General features: G+C 40.8%; 1 pseudogene; it reads left to right on the top strand.

Annotated features, from left to right (window-relative positions):
- Positions 1-7,715: 7,715 nt before the first annotated feature.
- LOC131230552 (putative receptor protein kinase ZmPK1) lies at positions 7,716-10,437 on the top strand (annotated as a pseudogene).
- Positions 10,438-10,671: the final 234 nt, after the last annotated feature.

Raw genomic sequence — 10,671 nt, 5'->3', positions numbered from 1 at the left:
AAATGGTAGAGAATCCAGGAATTTCACTATTTACTATTTACATATAGGTAAAATATAGTTGAATTCAATGTAAAGAAAAACAATCACTACCAATTCATGTCATTTACTTCAACATATAAAGTTAGGGGAAAAAACCAGTAATCTTTATAGATGAGGGCCATGTAAGCCCAACTTTCATTGATCCAGACCGTACATATGGTGGTAACTAGACACTCTAGATCTAGACCGCTGCTAGAAACTAGACACTCTACCCACAGAAGATTCCAGCCAATCCATGTCCATGGAGAGACCTTTTGAATTAATGAACAATCAAAACTTTCAATTAAGGGAATCGCAAATTAGGTGGCATGGCATGCAACATGGTTATTACATGCCATCTCACAAAGACTACAAAAAAGGGTGGGCTAAATCAGATGATCCCAGCCCTTTGAGTGTGGGTTTATTTTCTCACCACCATCTGTTTTTACATATCATAGATAATTAGCATCATCAAAACCAACAACATATAAGTATACATGTTATCAAATGTACAGTAAGATCTAATCACTTTAAGACCCGACTGAACATCGAATCTAAGTTCTTGAGTTTTTGAACATGTCAGAGTTTCTCTGATGGCAGCTCACTATTAGGATTTTATAATGAGGATGGTGTTAGTAGCTTCCATTGGCCTTCCATGTATACTGAACAGTCCCATAAAGTGGCACACATGAAGAAGATGAGATCTGTACACCATGCATCTAGTGGCCCTGTTATGGATGGTATGATGGACCATACAAAAATCACATTGCACTGGACAATACAAACTACTAATTGCTAAATTACATTAACCAATAGATTAACCTTTTGACACTGTGTCAAAAAGGGAAACTCTGTAGCCTAATCAGATAAAGCAAACCAAGAGATACTGAATCAATGAAAAAAGAAATCCAAACTCACTTGGCTTGTAGATGTTTATAGAACGACACACTTCCCCTTCCTTCATGAGTCAAGATCAACATTGGCACCATCTTCCTCAGCTTCATCTTCTAAGTCATTTCCAAGATGTAAAAAAGTCAATGAATAACCATTAAAATGCTTCATCTTCTAGGTTCATTTCCTACAACATCCTTTTGATTATAAAAATCATTAATTAGAAATGGAACCAATTCTCTGCAAAGACAAAGGTTAACATAGATTCTCTTGAACCATTTAAGCAACACTTCAAATACATGAATACTCCAGCTCCAGCTTCTTGGCATTCATGATGCATTACATTCCCCAATAAAGGCTGCCTAAACTAGCTAACAAATCAAATATTTAAAAATGATTGCTTCTGGATGAATAATTGCTTGTGGAATCATGAAAGATTTGAAAATATTCAAACATATAAGAGAACTATTCTTCTGTTATTGAGGTAGCATTTGGAGTTACTGGCAAATCATGGATGACAGTTGGTAGGGCTTTCAGCTACCCACCCAATCATAATCATAAACATTTAAAGAATAAATATCGAAATATATAAGGAAAAAATGAGATAATGATGTAAATGTAAGTTAACTTAGTGAAACATATTTTTCCAACATGTCATCTTGGCCTTTGGATGAGATAATGATTTAAATGTAAGTTCCTAAGAACACTTCCTTCTTAGGAACTTGCAAGCTCCACAAGGAGATCCAAACCCTGTCATCTTGGCCTTTGGATATTTGGTTTTGATATCTTTTCCAAACTAGCAAGACCAGTGCAAGCACTATCACCATGTTTATAAACACTAGAGAGATAGAAGGTGGGTCACCTTATATAGGTGGGTCACCTTATATGGATATTTTAAGTACACCTGGTCTGCTAAGTGGCCTTTTTTTTTCCTGGGTCGACCTTGTCGACTTGCCAAAAACCAATCAGCGAGTGGATTTTTTTAGCTCCCATTTGACCCAACAGAGTTGGCAGAAATAAATCCATGGAGGTTGGCTCAAAACAGCAATTAGCCATCAAAATGCCCCTTTTGAGGATGCGTTGAAACAGGCCCTGAATGAGCAAATATGCATGTCCATGTGTTGATAGACAAGTTTCCATCAATGTTTCATGCATTCCAATCACTGAAAAACTACAAACTAGTGTTGATAGACAGGTTTCCATGGATGTTTCATGCATTCCTATAACTGAAAACTACAAACTACGACTATCCCACATCTACAATCAAAGATTCACCACCATTTTATAAATGGTCATGGACTATCACATTAGTCTAGACCCATTTTGATTTTCTTCCTCCATGGGTCTTGCTTTTTGACAAGTTAGCCCTTTTTTGGTAATTTCTAGTACATTTTCCAGGGAATGTTTACACTTATGTCAAAACTGTATAAAAGCTCTACAAAGATATCTAAATATATTTGGGTTTTGGGGTCTAGTCAATTTGTCACCTAAATCATAGGTGACTACCAAACTGGCAATTGCAATGGTATCGAAACAGGGCTCAAAACCCTCATTTCAGATTGATGCAGGGGTTTCATCTCTAAACACCACTTTTGACATTGTGTTAAAACAGCATAAAAAATTCACAAACCGATTCACCTTTCTCTGAACTGCTAGCATGCTTTGCAAGGCAGTTGCATCTTTATGCATGTATCTCATCTTACCTACAGCTCCAATTGCAATGCCCTCAAATATCGAGTGAAAACAGAGTGCAACAATCAGCAAAACGCTATCACCTTGTTACCAGTACTATTAGAGCGTGGCCCATTTCCTGCATAACATGCTCAACCAAAATCCTAAGATGTACGGAGTAAAATTCAGTGGTCCATTTCAAATAAATGCATCAAATCTCATTCATTTTATGATATATAAATAGATTATGTACAATTCCAACTCCCAATTACAATTGATCTAGATAGATGGCTATAGAAGGGTCTGTTTGTGTTGACAAAATCCAGAAGGATTCTGATTTCCAATCACCAGCAGTTTCTGATATGGGATCCATGTTTCTGTTGTCTGGTGGGAATGTGCCAAATAATACAAATGCATTCCATTTCCCAGAATAAACCGAAACCCGACTTAATCTAACATGGCTCCCATGTCAGATAATGTGTGATTGAAATTCATCTGGATTTTGTTTACATAAAGACCATAAAAGAGATGCATATCTTACAAAAATCAATCAAATCAACCCACATTCCTACAAAATTCCAACCGTGCAGGCAAAACTCAAATCATTACTTGAGCAGCAATCTATCTAGTCTCAAATTAACCCATGAATAATACAAGGTGAAGATAAATCAAGGAAAGAAAAGTATACCTATTACATGAAGAGTCTCCAGCCGTGAAAAGCCTATGCTCCATTCTCTCATAAGACCCCAACACCATTAATTCCGACAAACCACACCATTAAATCCGGTGACCTAGTCGCTGAAACCCATCGCCCAAAGAAGTATATTTGTACATTTTATTACTCCGTCCAGATCTCCCCACATCATAAGTGGCCATCGGCAGCTGCAATAAATTAAAACTTCATTGGGATTTTTGATCCATCTCAGAGAGAGAGAGACTAACCGTTCTTCTTCTCCTTCTCCTTCTTCTTCTCCTTTTTGCAGCGAAAGGGGGTTTTGAAAACCCTAGCGAGAGAGACGGAGAGGTTGGGCAACAGAGGGAAATGGGGCTGAGAGATAAAGAGATGGTGAAGGAACGCGAGAGATCGAGAGAGGGTTGAGTGCGAGAGAGAGAGAGAGAGAGAGAGAGAGAGAGAGAGAGAGAGAGAGAGAGAGAGAGAGAGAGAGAGAGGAGACAGGGAGAGGGAGGGTGAGTCGCGGGCGGGCAAGAGAGAGAGAGAGGGAATTGCTTTCGTGAAATGGGGGAGCGCGAGGGAACTGCTTTTGTGAAATGGGGTGCGCGGGAGAGGTTCGCGGATGAGATTTTAGGGGTGATTTATTTTAGGACACGTGGGGCCCACCATCCTGTATGTTAATTATCCAGTTCGTCCATTCATTTTAACGGCTCATTTTTAGGGTTTATCCAAAAAATGAGTCAGATCTAAGATATAGGTGGACCACACCAAATATTAACGATATAAATTTATTTTTTCATTTTTTCTCATGGTGTGGTCCACTTAGACTTTTGATCTTTCTAATTATTGGACTCATGTACTGCAATAATATTTCAAAATTGATGGACCGATTAGATAAAATAAATATATTGCAATGGGCCCCATGGAGCCCCTTAAGCATCGTCAGTCTCTAATAAGGTCCCATGGGGAGGTATGTTTTAGCTACAGATTAAGTATGTTTTAGCTACGGATTAAATCCGTAGCTAATTAGCTACAGATTAAAGCCGTAGCTATAGATCTCTATAGTCCGTAGCCTTTACTCATTTTTTTGGTAGTGACGAGAGAGCAAAGATCAAGCAACTCGAGAAGAGCTACAAAAAGGGACTCAACTAATCGAGATCCGACAATGGTGGCTCGTGGATATTTACACAACTCACAGGCACAACGCAACGATGGTGCTGGATAACAACAGATCTAAGCTATGATAAATTCTGGAATAACTACAACGTGGCTGGAGAAAAGTGGAGGTCCTAAGACTAAGTTAAGATAAGACAACATTGCACTGTGAGAGATGATGTGCGTGATTGCTCCGTTTGTGCCTCGTGCCCTTCTTTGGGTGCTCCTTATATAAATTGGGAGAGTCGGCAATTATATTAGGTTTCTTCGCTAGTTCATGATTGATCCTGAAAAGGTATGGGATCATATCCTAGTTAGACTTGGATTCCTCCTTCTATCCCTTAATTTCCTACTAATTTAAGAAGTATCCACTTCTTGAACCTTCATAGTTGTTGCAAAAGCACCGATCATCTTTGGGATACTTTTCGTTTGGACGTGATTGTGTGAGATTGCCTTGCAAATGAATGATTTCTAATCTTGGTGGGACTTTATTGGCTTGTTTAGCATGCTGCTTGATCACACGTGTCACTCGTGTGAGGACTACATGTCCTTCTAGTGTTTAGTTTTTCTTGTCAGTAGAAGTGTGTACGATTTTGAGCCATTTTGCTTTTGACAGGTAATATGTCACTGAAAGGAGCGGGTCAGAATATATTCTCAGGGTGCGAGTAGGATTTTATCCATTAGTCGTATATAGTGGTGACACCTTGTATCATTCCATTAGTCTACATGGACCATGCCAAGTCAGGTATAAACAAAAAGTGGAAGCACACCACTTGTAACATTGTGTTAATTAGTATATATTTATCTTAGTTTTATTAGTTATTGTCATATTATACTTTATACTTTGTATCAATAAAAAAAAAAAAAAAAAGTTTAGTAGAGTAGTAGGAAGTGACTGTGTTTTGATTAAGAAAATTCTCCTCATGAGGTCACTTCCTCTGTTCAACCCATGTGCTTGATGTTCTCGTAAACATAGGCATCACCAATAGTCTGGATTACCCCCGCATCGGCCGACTAGTCAGACTTCAGGTGCCTGATGTTCTCGTAAACGTAGGCATCACCAATAGTCTGCATTCCGCTGCATCGGCCGACCAGTCAGAATTGAAACCAAGTCTAATGTGCAAAAGGCTACTTCCCCCGTGGTTGGTGGTCGGTGCTCTGTGGGGCCACCGTGATGTATGTGTTTCACACATTCCGTTCATCCATTTTTAAAGATCATTTTGGGGCTTTATGCCAAAAATGAGAAGGATATAAATCTCAGGTGGACCACGCCATAGGAAAACAGTAGTGATTGGATATCCACCATTAAAATCCTCCTAAGGCCCACTGTACTGTTTATTTGATAACCAATAGGTTGATTAGGTCATAAAGACCCAGATTAAGGGAAAAAAAACCATATCAGCTTGATCCAAAACTTTCATGGCTCCCAAAAAGTTTTTAATGGTCCACGTTCATTCAACACTTTTTCCTGTAATGTGGTCCACTTGAGGTTTATTTATACCTCATTTTTGGTCTCATACCATAAAATGATCTAGAGAAATAGATGGACGGCAGGGATGAAACACATACATCATGGTGGGGCCCACAGAGGACCGACGACAGCCATTGGCTGGTGGCGAGGGAGTAGCCAATCCGTTTCCGCGAAGCCTCGTTCACATGTCAGTCTTATCCATGGTAATGGCTAGACTCCTGCGTTCGCTCAGCACCATTTTGAAAGTGTTAGTGGGTCATCTCCTTGCATGTGACATCCTTGTACATGCAATCAAGCCATCCAAATTTTGAGACCCATTGTAAATGGAGCATATGTCTAAAACAATACAGGTCAAGCAGTCCTAGCCATCCATTAAGCAGCTATCCAATTGATGGTTAAATCGTGAAATCTGGACGAGTTCAAATTCGAAAGTAAATTAGATGGTTATTGTTACATACTCATTTTAATTTTTGGTTTACGATCCATCCGCAGTTGGGTCAGGGATTTGGACGGTCTCGAATTCAGTACAATTATATGCACGTGATCGTCGATCTGCCGTAAAAAAAAAAAAGAGAAAAAGAGAGAGTTAACAAAGTCAATACAAAATTTTAAGATTTTTTAGTGAGATTTTGACCATAACAGTGTCGTAGTATCGTAAATGCCCTCGATACTTGTGTGAGCGTTATAATAACTTTTTTTAAAAATTCGTGAATGAAAATACCCTGCTTTGGAACTTGACACCCTTAACAAATTTTTTTTTTTTTTCTCTTTCTTTATTAATTTTCTTGAGCTTTTCCTTCTTTTTCAAACATACTTTCTAAGAAACCGTCATAGAATTTATTTTCCATTCCACCTATTTATAGGTTCCCTTGTATCTCGATAATGAAAAAAAAAACAAAAAGGAAGGTAAGGATTAACTTCATCCAATGATTTTTGAGCCCACCTTGGGTTGGGTTAGGGTTGAATTATAGGAACCTTCGGTTGAGCTTGGGTAGAGTTGTACATGAACCGAGTTAACTCGATTAGCTCACTTGACTAGAAAAAGCTTGATTTGACTTGGTTTGAAAATGAGCTCGAGCCAAGTTAAGTTGATTTTTTGAGCTCAAAAAAATTTCAAGCTGAGTTTGAGCTTGCCCGAGCTCAACTCGACTAAGATCGAACCCCAACTCAAATCAAACTCGGATCGAACCAGTTCGATGACTCGGTTATTTTGATATTATTATTGCTTAGCAAATGTTTGATGAAATGACTCGATGAAGCATTGGCCGGTGGCGAGGAAGGTATTTATATAAAACAAATACTCTTGTATTTTGATTTTTATGTTACCTGCTGAGTGTTTGATGAAATACATGTGAACCTATGCTGCTACTTTACATTTTGTGAGAAATTGAAGCCATACTCCATGTGTTTTAGAAAATGCCATAGAGGCTCGATCTTGGCTTGAACTCGGCTCAAACTGGGCCGAGCTGCTGACCTAACCAAACCGAACAGGCCAGTTAGGCCCAAGGACGAGTTTGAGCTGGGATCAACCAATGGCCGAGCCCTGTCGTGCTCTGCCAAGCTCGACTTGGTTCGACCTGTGTACACCTCTAGGCTTGGGTACTTGAGCACCAACCCGACGCAACCCACCCTACTTTCGGGCCTACCCACCATCCTGCAACATCGTGTTAAAGTCAAGCCGCGTTTGTGTATATATATATATATATATATATATATATATATATACACACACATATATATATATATATATATATATATATATCTCAACAACTACACGATAGATCAATAGCAATATCTACCACACATTTTTTAATCTACATGTTTTTTTGTATGACCATGCATCATCCACAGCCCCTACAAAGCTTCTACATCTTCTTCTTCTTTACCTACGCCGCTCTTCCATCCCTCTCTTCCTCCATTCAAAGCTTGAGCCGTGGATCATCGATCTCTGTCGAGAGACCCGACAATGTTCTTGTTTCACCAGATGGCACCTTCTCTTCCGGATTCCACAGGATCAGTGACAACGCTTATTGCTTCGCAATATAGTTCAACCAATCAACCATTTTCACACCCGTTTGGATGGCTAATCGTGACCATCCGGTTAATGGAAGACGGTCTGCTTTTTCTCTACAGGGAGATGGAAATCTCATCTTAACAGATGGCGGGCGGTCAACCATTTGGACCACAAACACTGCGTCGACTTCCTTGGTGCAATTACGCCTCGAGAACACAGGAAATCTCATCCTACAAAACTATGAAGAAAATAGTACGCTCTGGCAAAGCATTGATTTCCCGACGGATACTCTCCTTCCTCAACAACCACTCACCAAGAACTCCAAGCTTATTTCGTCTAGAAGCCAAACTAACTACTCTTCTGGTTTTTACTCTCTCTACTTCGATAATGACAACATTCTACGCCTACTATACAACGGTCCGAGTATATCAAGCGTGTATTGGCCGGACCCTGGGCTCGTTAGCTGGGAAGTTCAACGAACGACCTACAACAATAGTAGAATTGCTATCTTCGATCCTCTCGGCCAATTCCATTCCTCTGATGACTTGAAATTCATTAGTTCGGATTTTGGGTTGGGTCCCAAAAGAAGGCTAACCATGGATTTCGATGGGAATGTTCGGCTCTACAGTTTAAATGAGAAGAAAGGGAGTTGGGCAGTTTCATGGCTAGCCATCAGAAGATCATGCACCATCCATGGCCTATGCGGGCCTAACGGGATCTGTGTCCACACACCTGAAAGGAGATGCACATGTCCACCTGGATTCAAGGTGAAAGACCCCGCTGACTGGTCGCAGGGTTGTGAGCCCACCTTTGATCTCTCCTGCGACGCTAAAGCTTCATCATTTATCAGTGTCCCTAACGTCGATTTCTATGGCTATGATATCAACTGCACTGAGAAATTAACGCTGGAAGCTTGCAAGTACTTATGCTTGCAGTTGTGTTCTTGTAAAGCTTTCATGTACCACATGGACGGGCTAGGCCGGTGTTACCCGAAGACGTTGTTGCTCAATGGCTTCCAGGAGTTGTCTTTCTCAGGGACCATGTACATCAAAGTGCCGAAAAACAGGACCATCTCCAAAGAATACTTCACAGATGGAATCAAATTGAACTGTCCACCGAAAGCCCATGTCGAATTGCCCAGGGCATACGAAACAAAGCAAGAGAATGCCTTTATTAAATACCTTTTGTTGTTTGTCTCTGCAGTCGGTGGAGCCGAGCTAGTCTGCATACTCATAGGGTGGTTCATGTTCATGAATAACAATGACTCAAATGCCATTGAACAAGGGTACCTCGTCGCCACGACTGGATTCAAGAAACTCAGTTATGCTGAACTAAAGAAGGCCACCGGGAATTTCAGTGAAGAGATAGGAAGAGGAGGAGCGGGAGTTGTATACAAAGGAGTGTTGTCAGATCAACGGGTAGTGGCCATCAAGCGGCTGGAAGGAATCAATCAAGGGGACGCAGAATTTCTTGCTGAGGTGAGTACTATTGGGCGGATCAATCACATGAACTTGATACAGATGTGGGGTTTTTGCGCGGAAGGGAAACACAGGCTTTTGGTGTATGAATACATAGAGCATGGATCCTTAGATGACAATCTCTTCTCCAATTCTCTTGATTGGGAGAAGCGGTTCGAGATCGCCATAGGGACCGCGAAAGGCCTAGGTTATCTGCATGAGGAGTGCCTTGAGTGGGTTCTGCATTATGTTATTAAACCGCAGAACATACTATTAGACAGTGACTACATGCCAAAGGTGGCTGATTTCGGCTTGTCTATGTTGTTGGATCTACGCGGGCTTGATAGATCGAGCTTCTCAACGGTCAGAGGAACGAGAGGCTACATGGCTCCTGAATGGACCTTGAATCTTCCAATCACGTCTAAGGTGGATGTGCACAGCTACGGGATTGTTGTGTTGGAGATGTTGACTGGAAGGAGGCCGACTGGATTCCATGTCCTGGACGAGGGAGGTGAAGGAGATGGACGGTTGGTACCATGGGTGAGGGATGTGATGAATGGTAGGGCCAGTTCCAAGCAACGTAGGATTGAAGAAATCATGGACCCGAGGATTGATAGTGGGTATGATTTGGTTAAGATGGAACTTCTTGTTAGAGTGGCTTTGCAATGTGTGGTGGAGGAAAGAGATGCCAGGCCCCCCATGAGCCATGTTGCAGAGATGCTCCTTGGTCATGAAAACAACCATGAGGGATGTGAAGGGTCTTCGCACGAGTTTGGCTAGAACCTTGCTTGCGTTTGCACGTGCCAATGTAGTGCATGTTGCAAAATATTGGCCATTCATCAGGAGGGCTCCAGCGTTTATGTGCCTTGGGCCAAACATACTGCATTTGCTGTGGACTGTGGAGTGTTTAGTTAACATCTCACCCATCTATTTGATTGCCATCAAAGATCCAAGTAGGCCACATTAGTAGATTTAGTTTTTGTAACTACTCTTGTGATTTATTTTCATGCTTGACTTTGTTTTCTATGGAATATTGAATCCAGTGAATCTCTCTAAAAGTTTAGCTTAAACTTATTCAACTGCAAGGAAAATGTATTCAATCCGGTCTGAAAGCTATTCAAATGCTTTTGTACATTAAATAAGACCCACCATGATAATGGGTGTCATAAAAATCAGGTCTACAATGTCATCAGGTGGACCACACCATTAAGGCAAAACCACCGAGAAACCTCCAAATTCACGTATTGGCACGTATGATTGTAGGATGGGCCGCGCCTGATTTTTGGGATTCTTACTTTGAAGGGAGAGCGACAGTTGTGTA

This window comes from Magnolia sinica, chromosome 17 (genome assembly GCF_029962835.1).
Source record: "Magnolia sinica isolate HGM2019 chromosome 17, MsV1, whole genome shotgun sequence".
Taxonomy (NCBI): Eukaryota; Viridiplantae; Streptophyta; class Magnoliopsida; order Magnoliales; family Magnoliaceae; genus Magnolia; species Magnolia sinica.
Note: the sequence above shows the minus strand (reverse complement) of the source record. Positions and strands in the feature narration are given on the sequence as shown.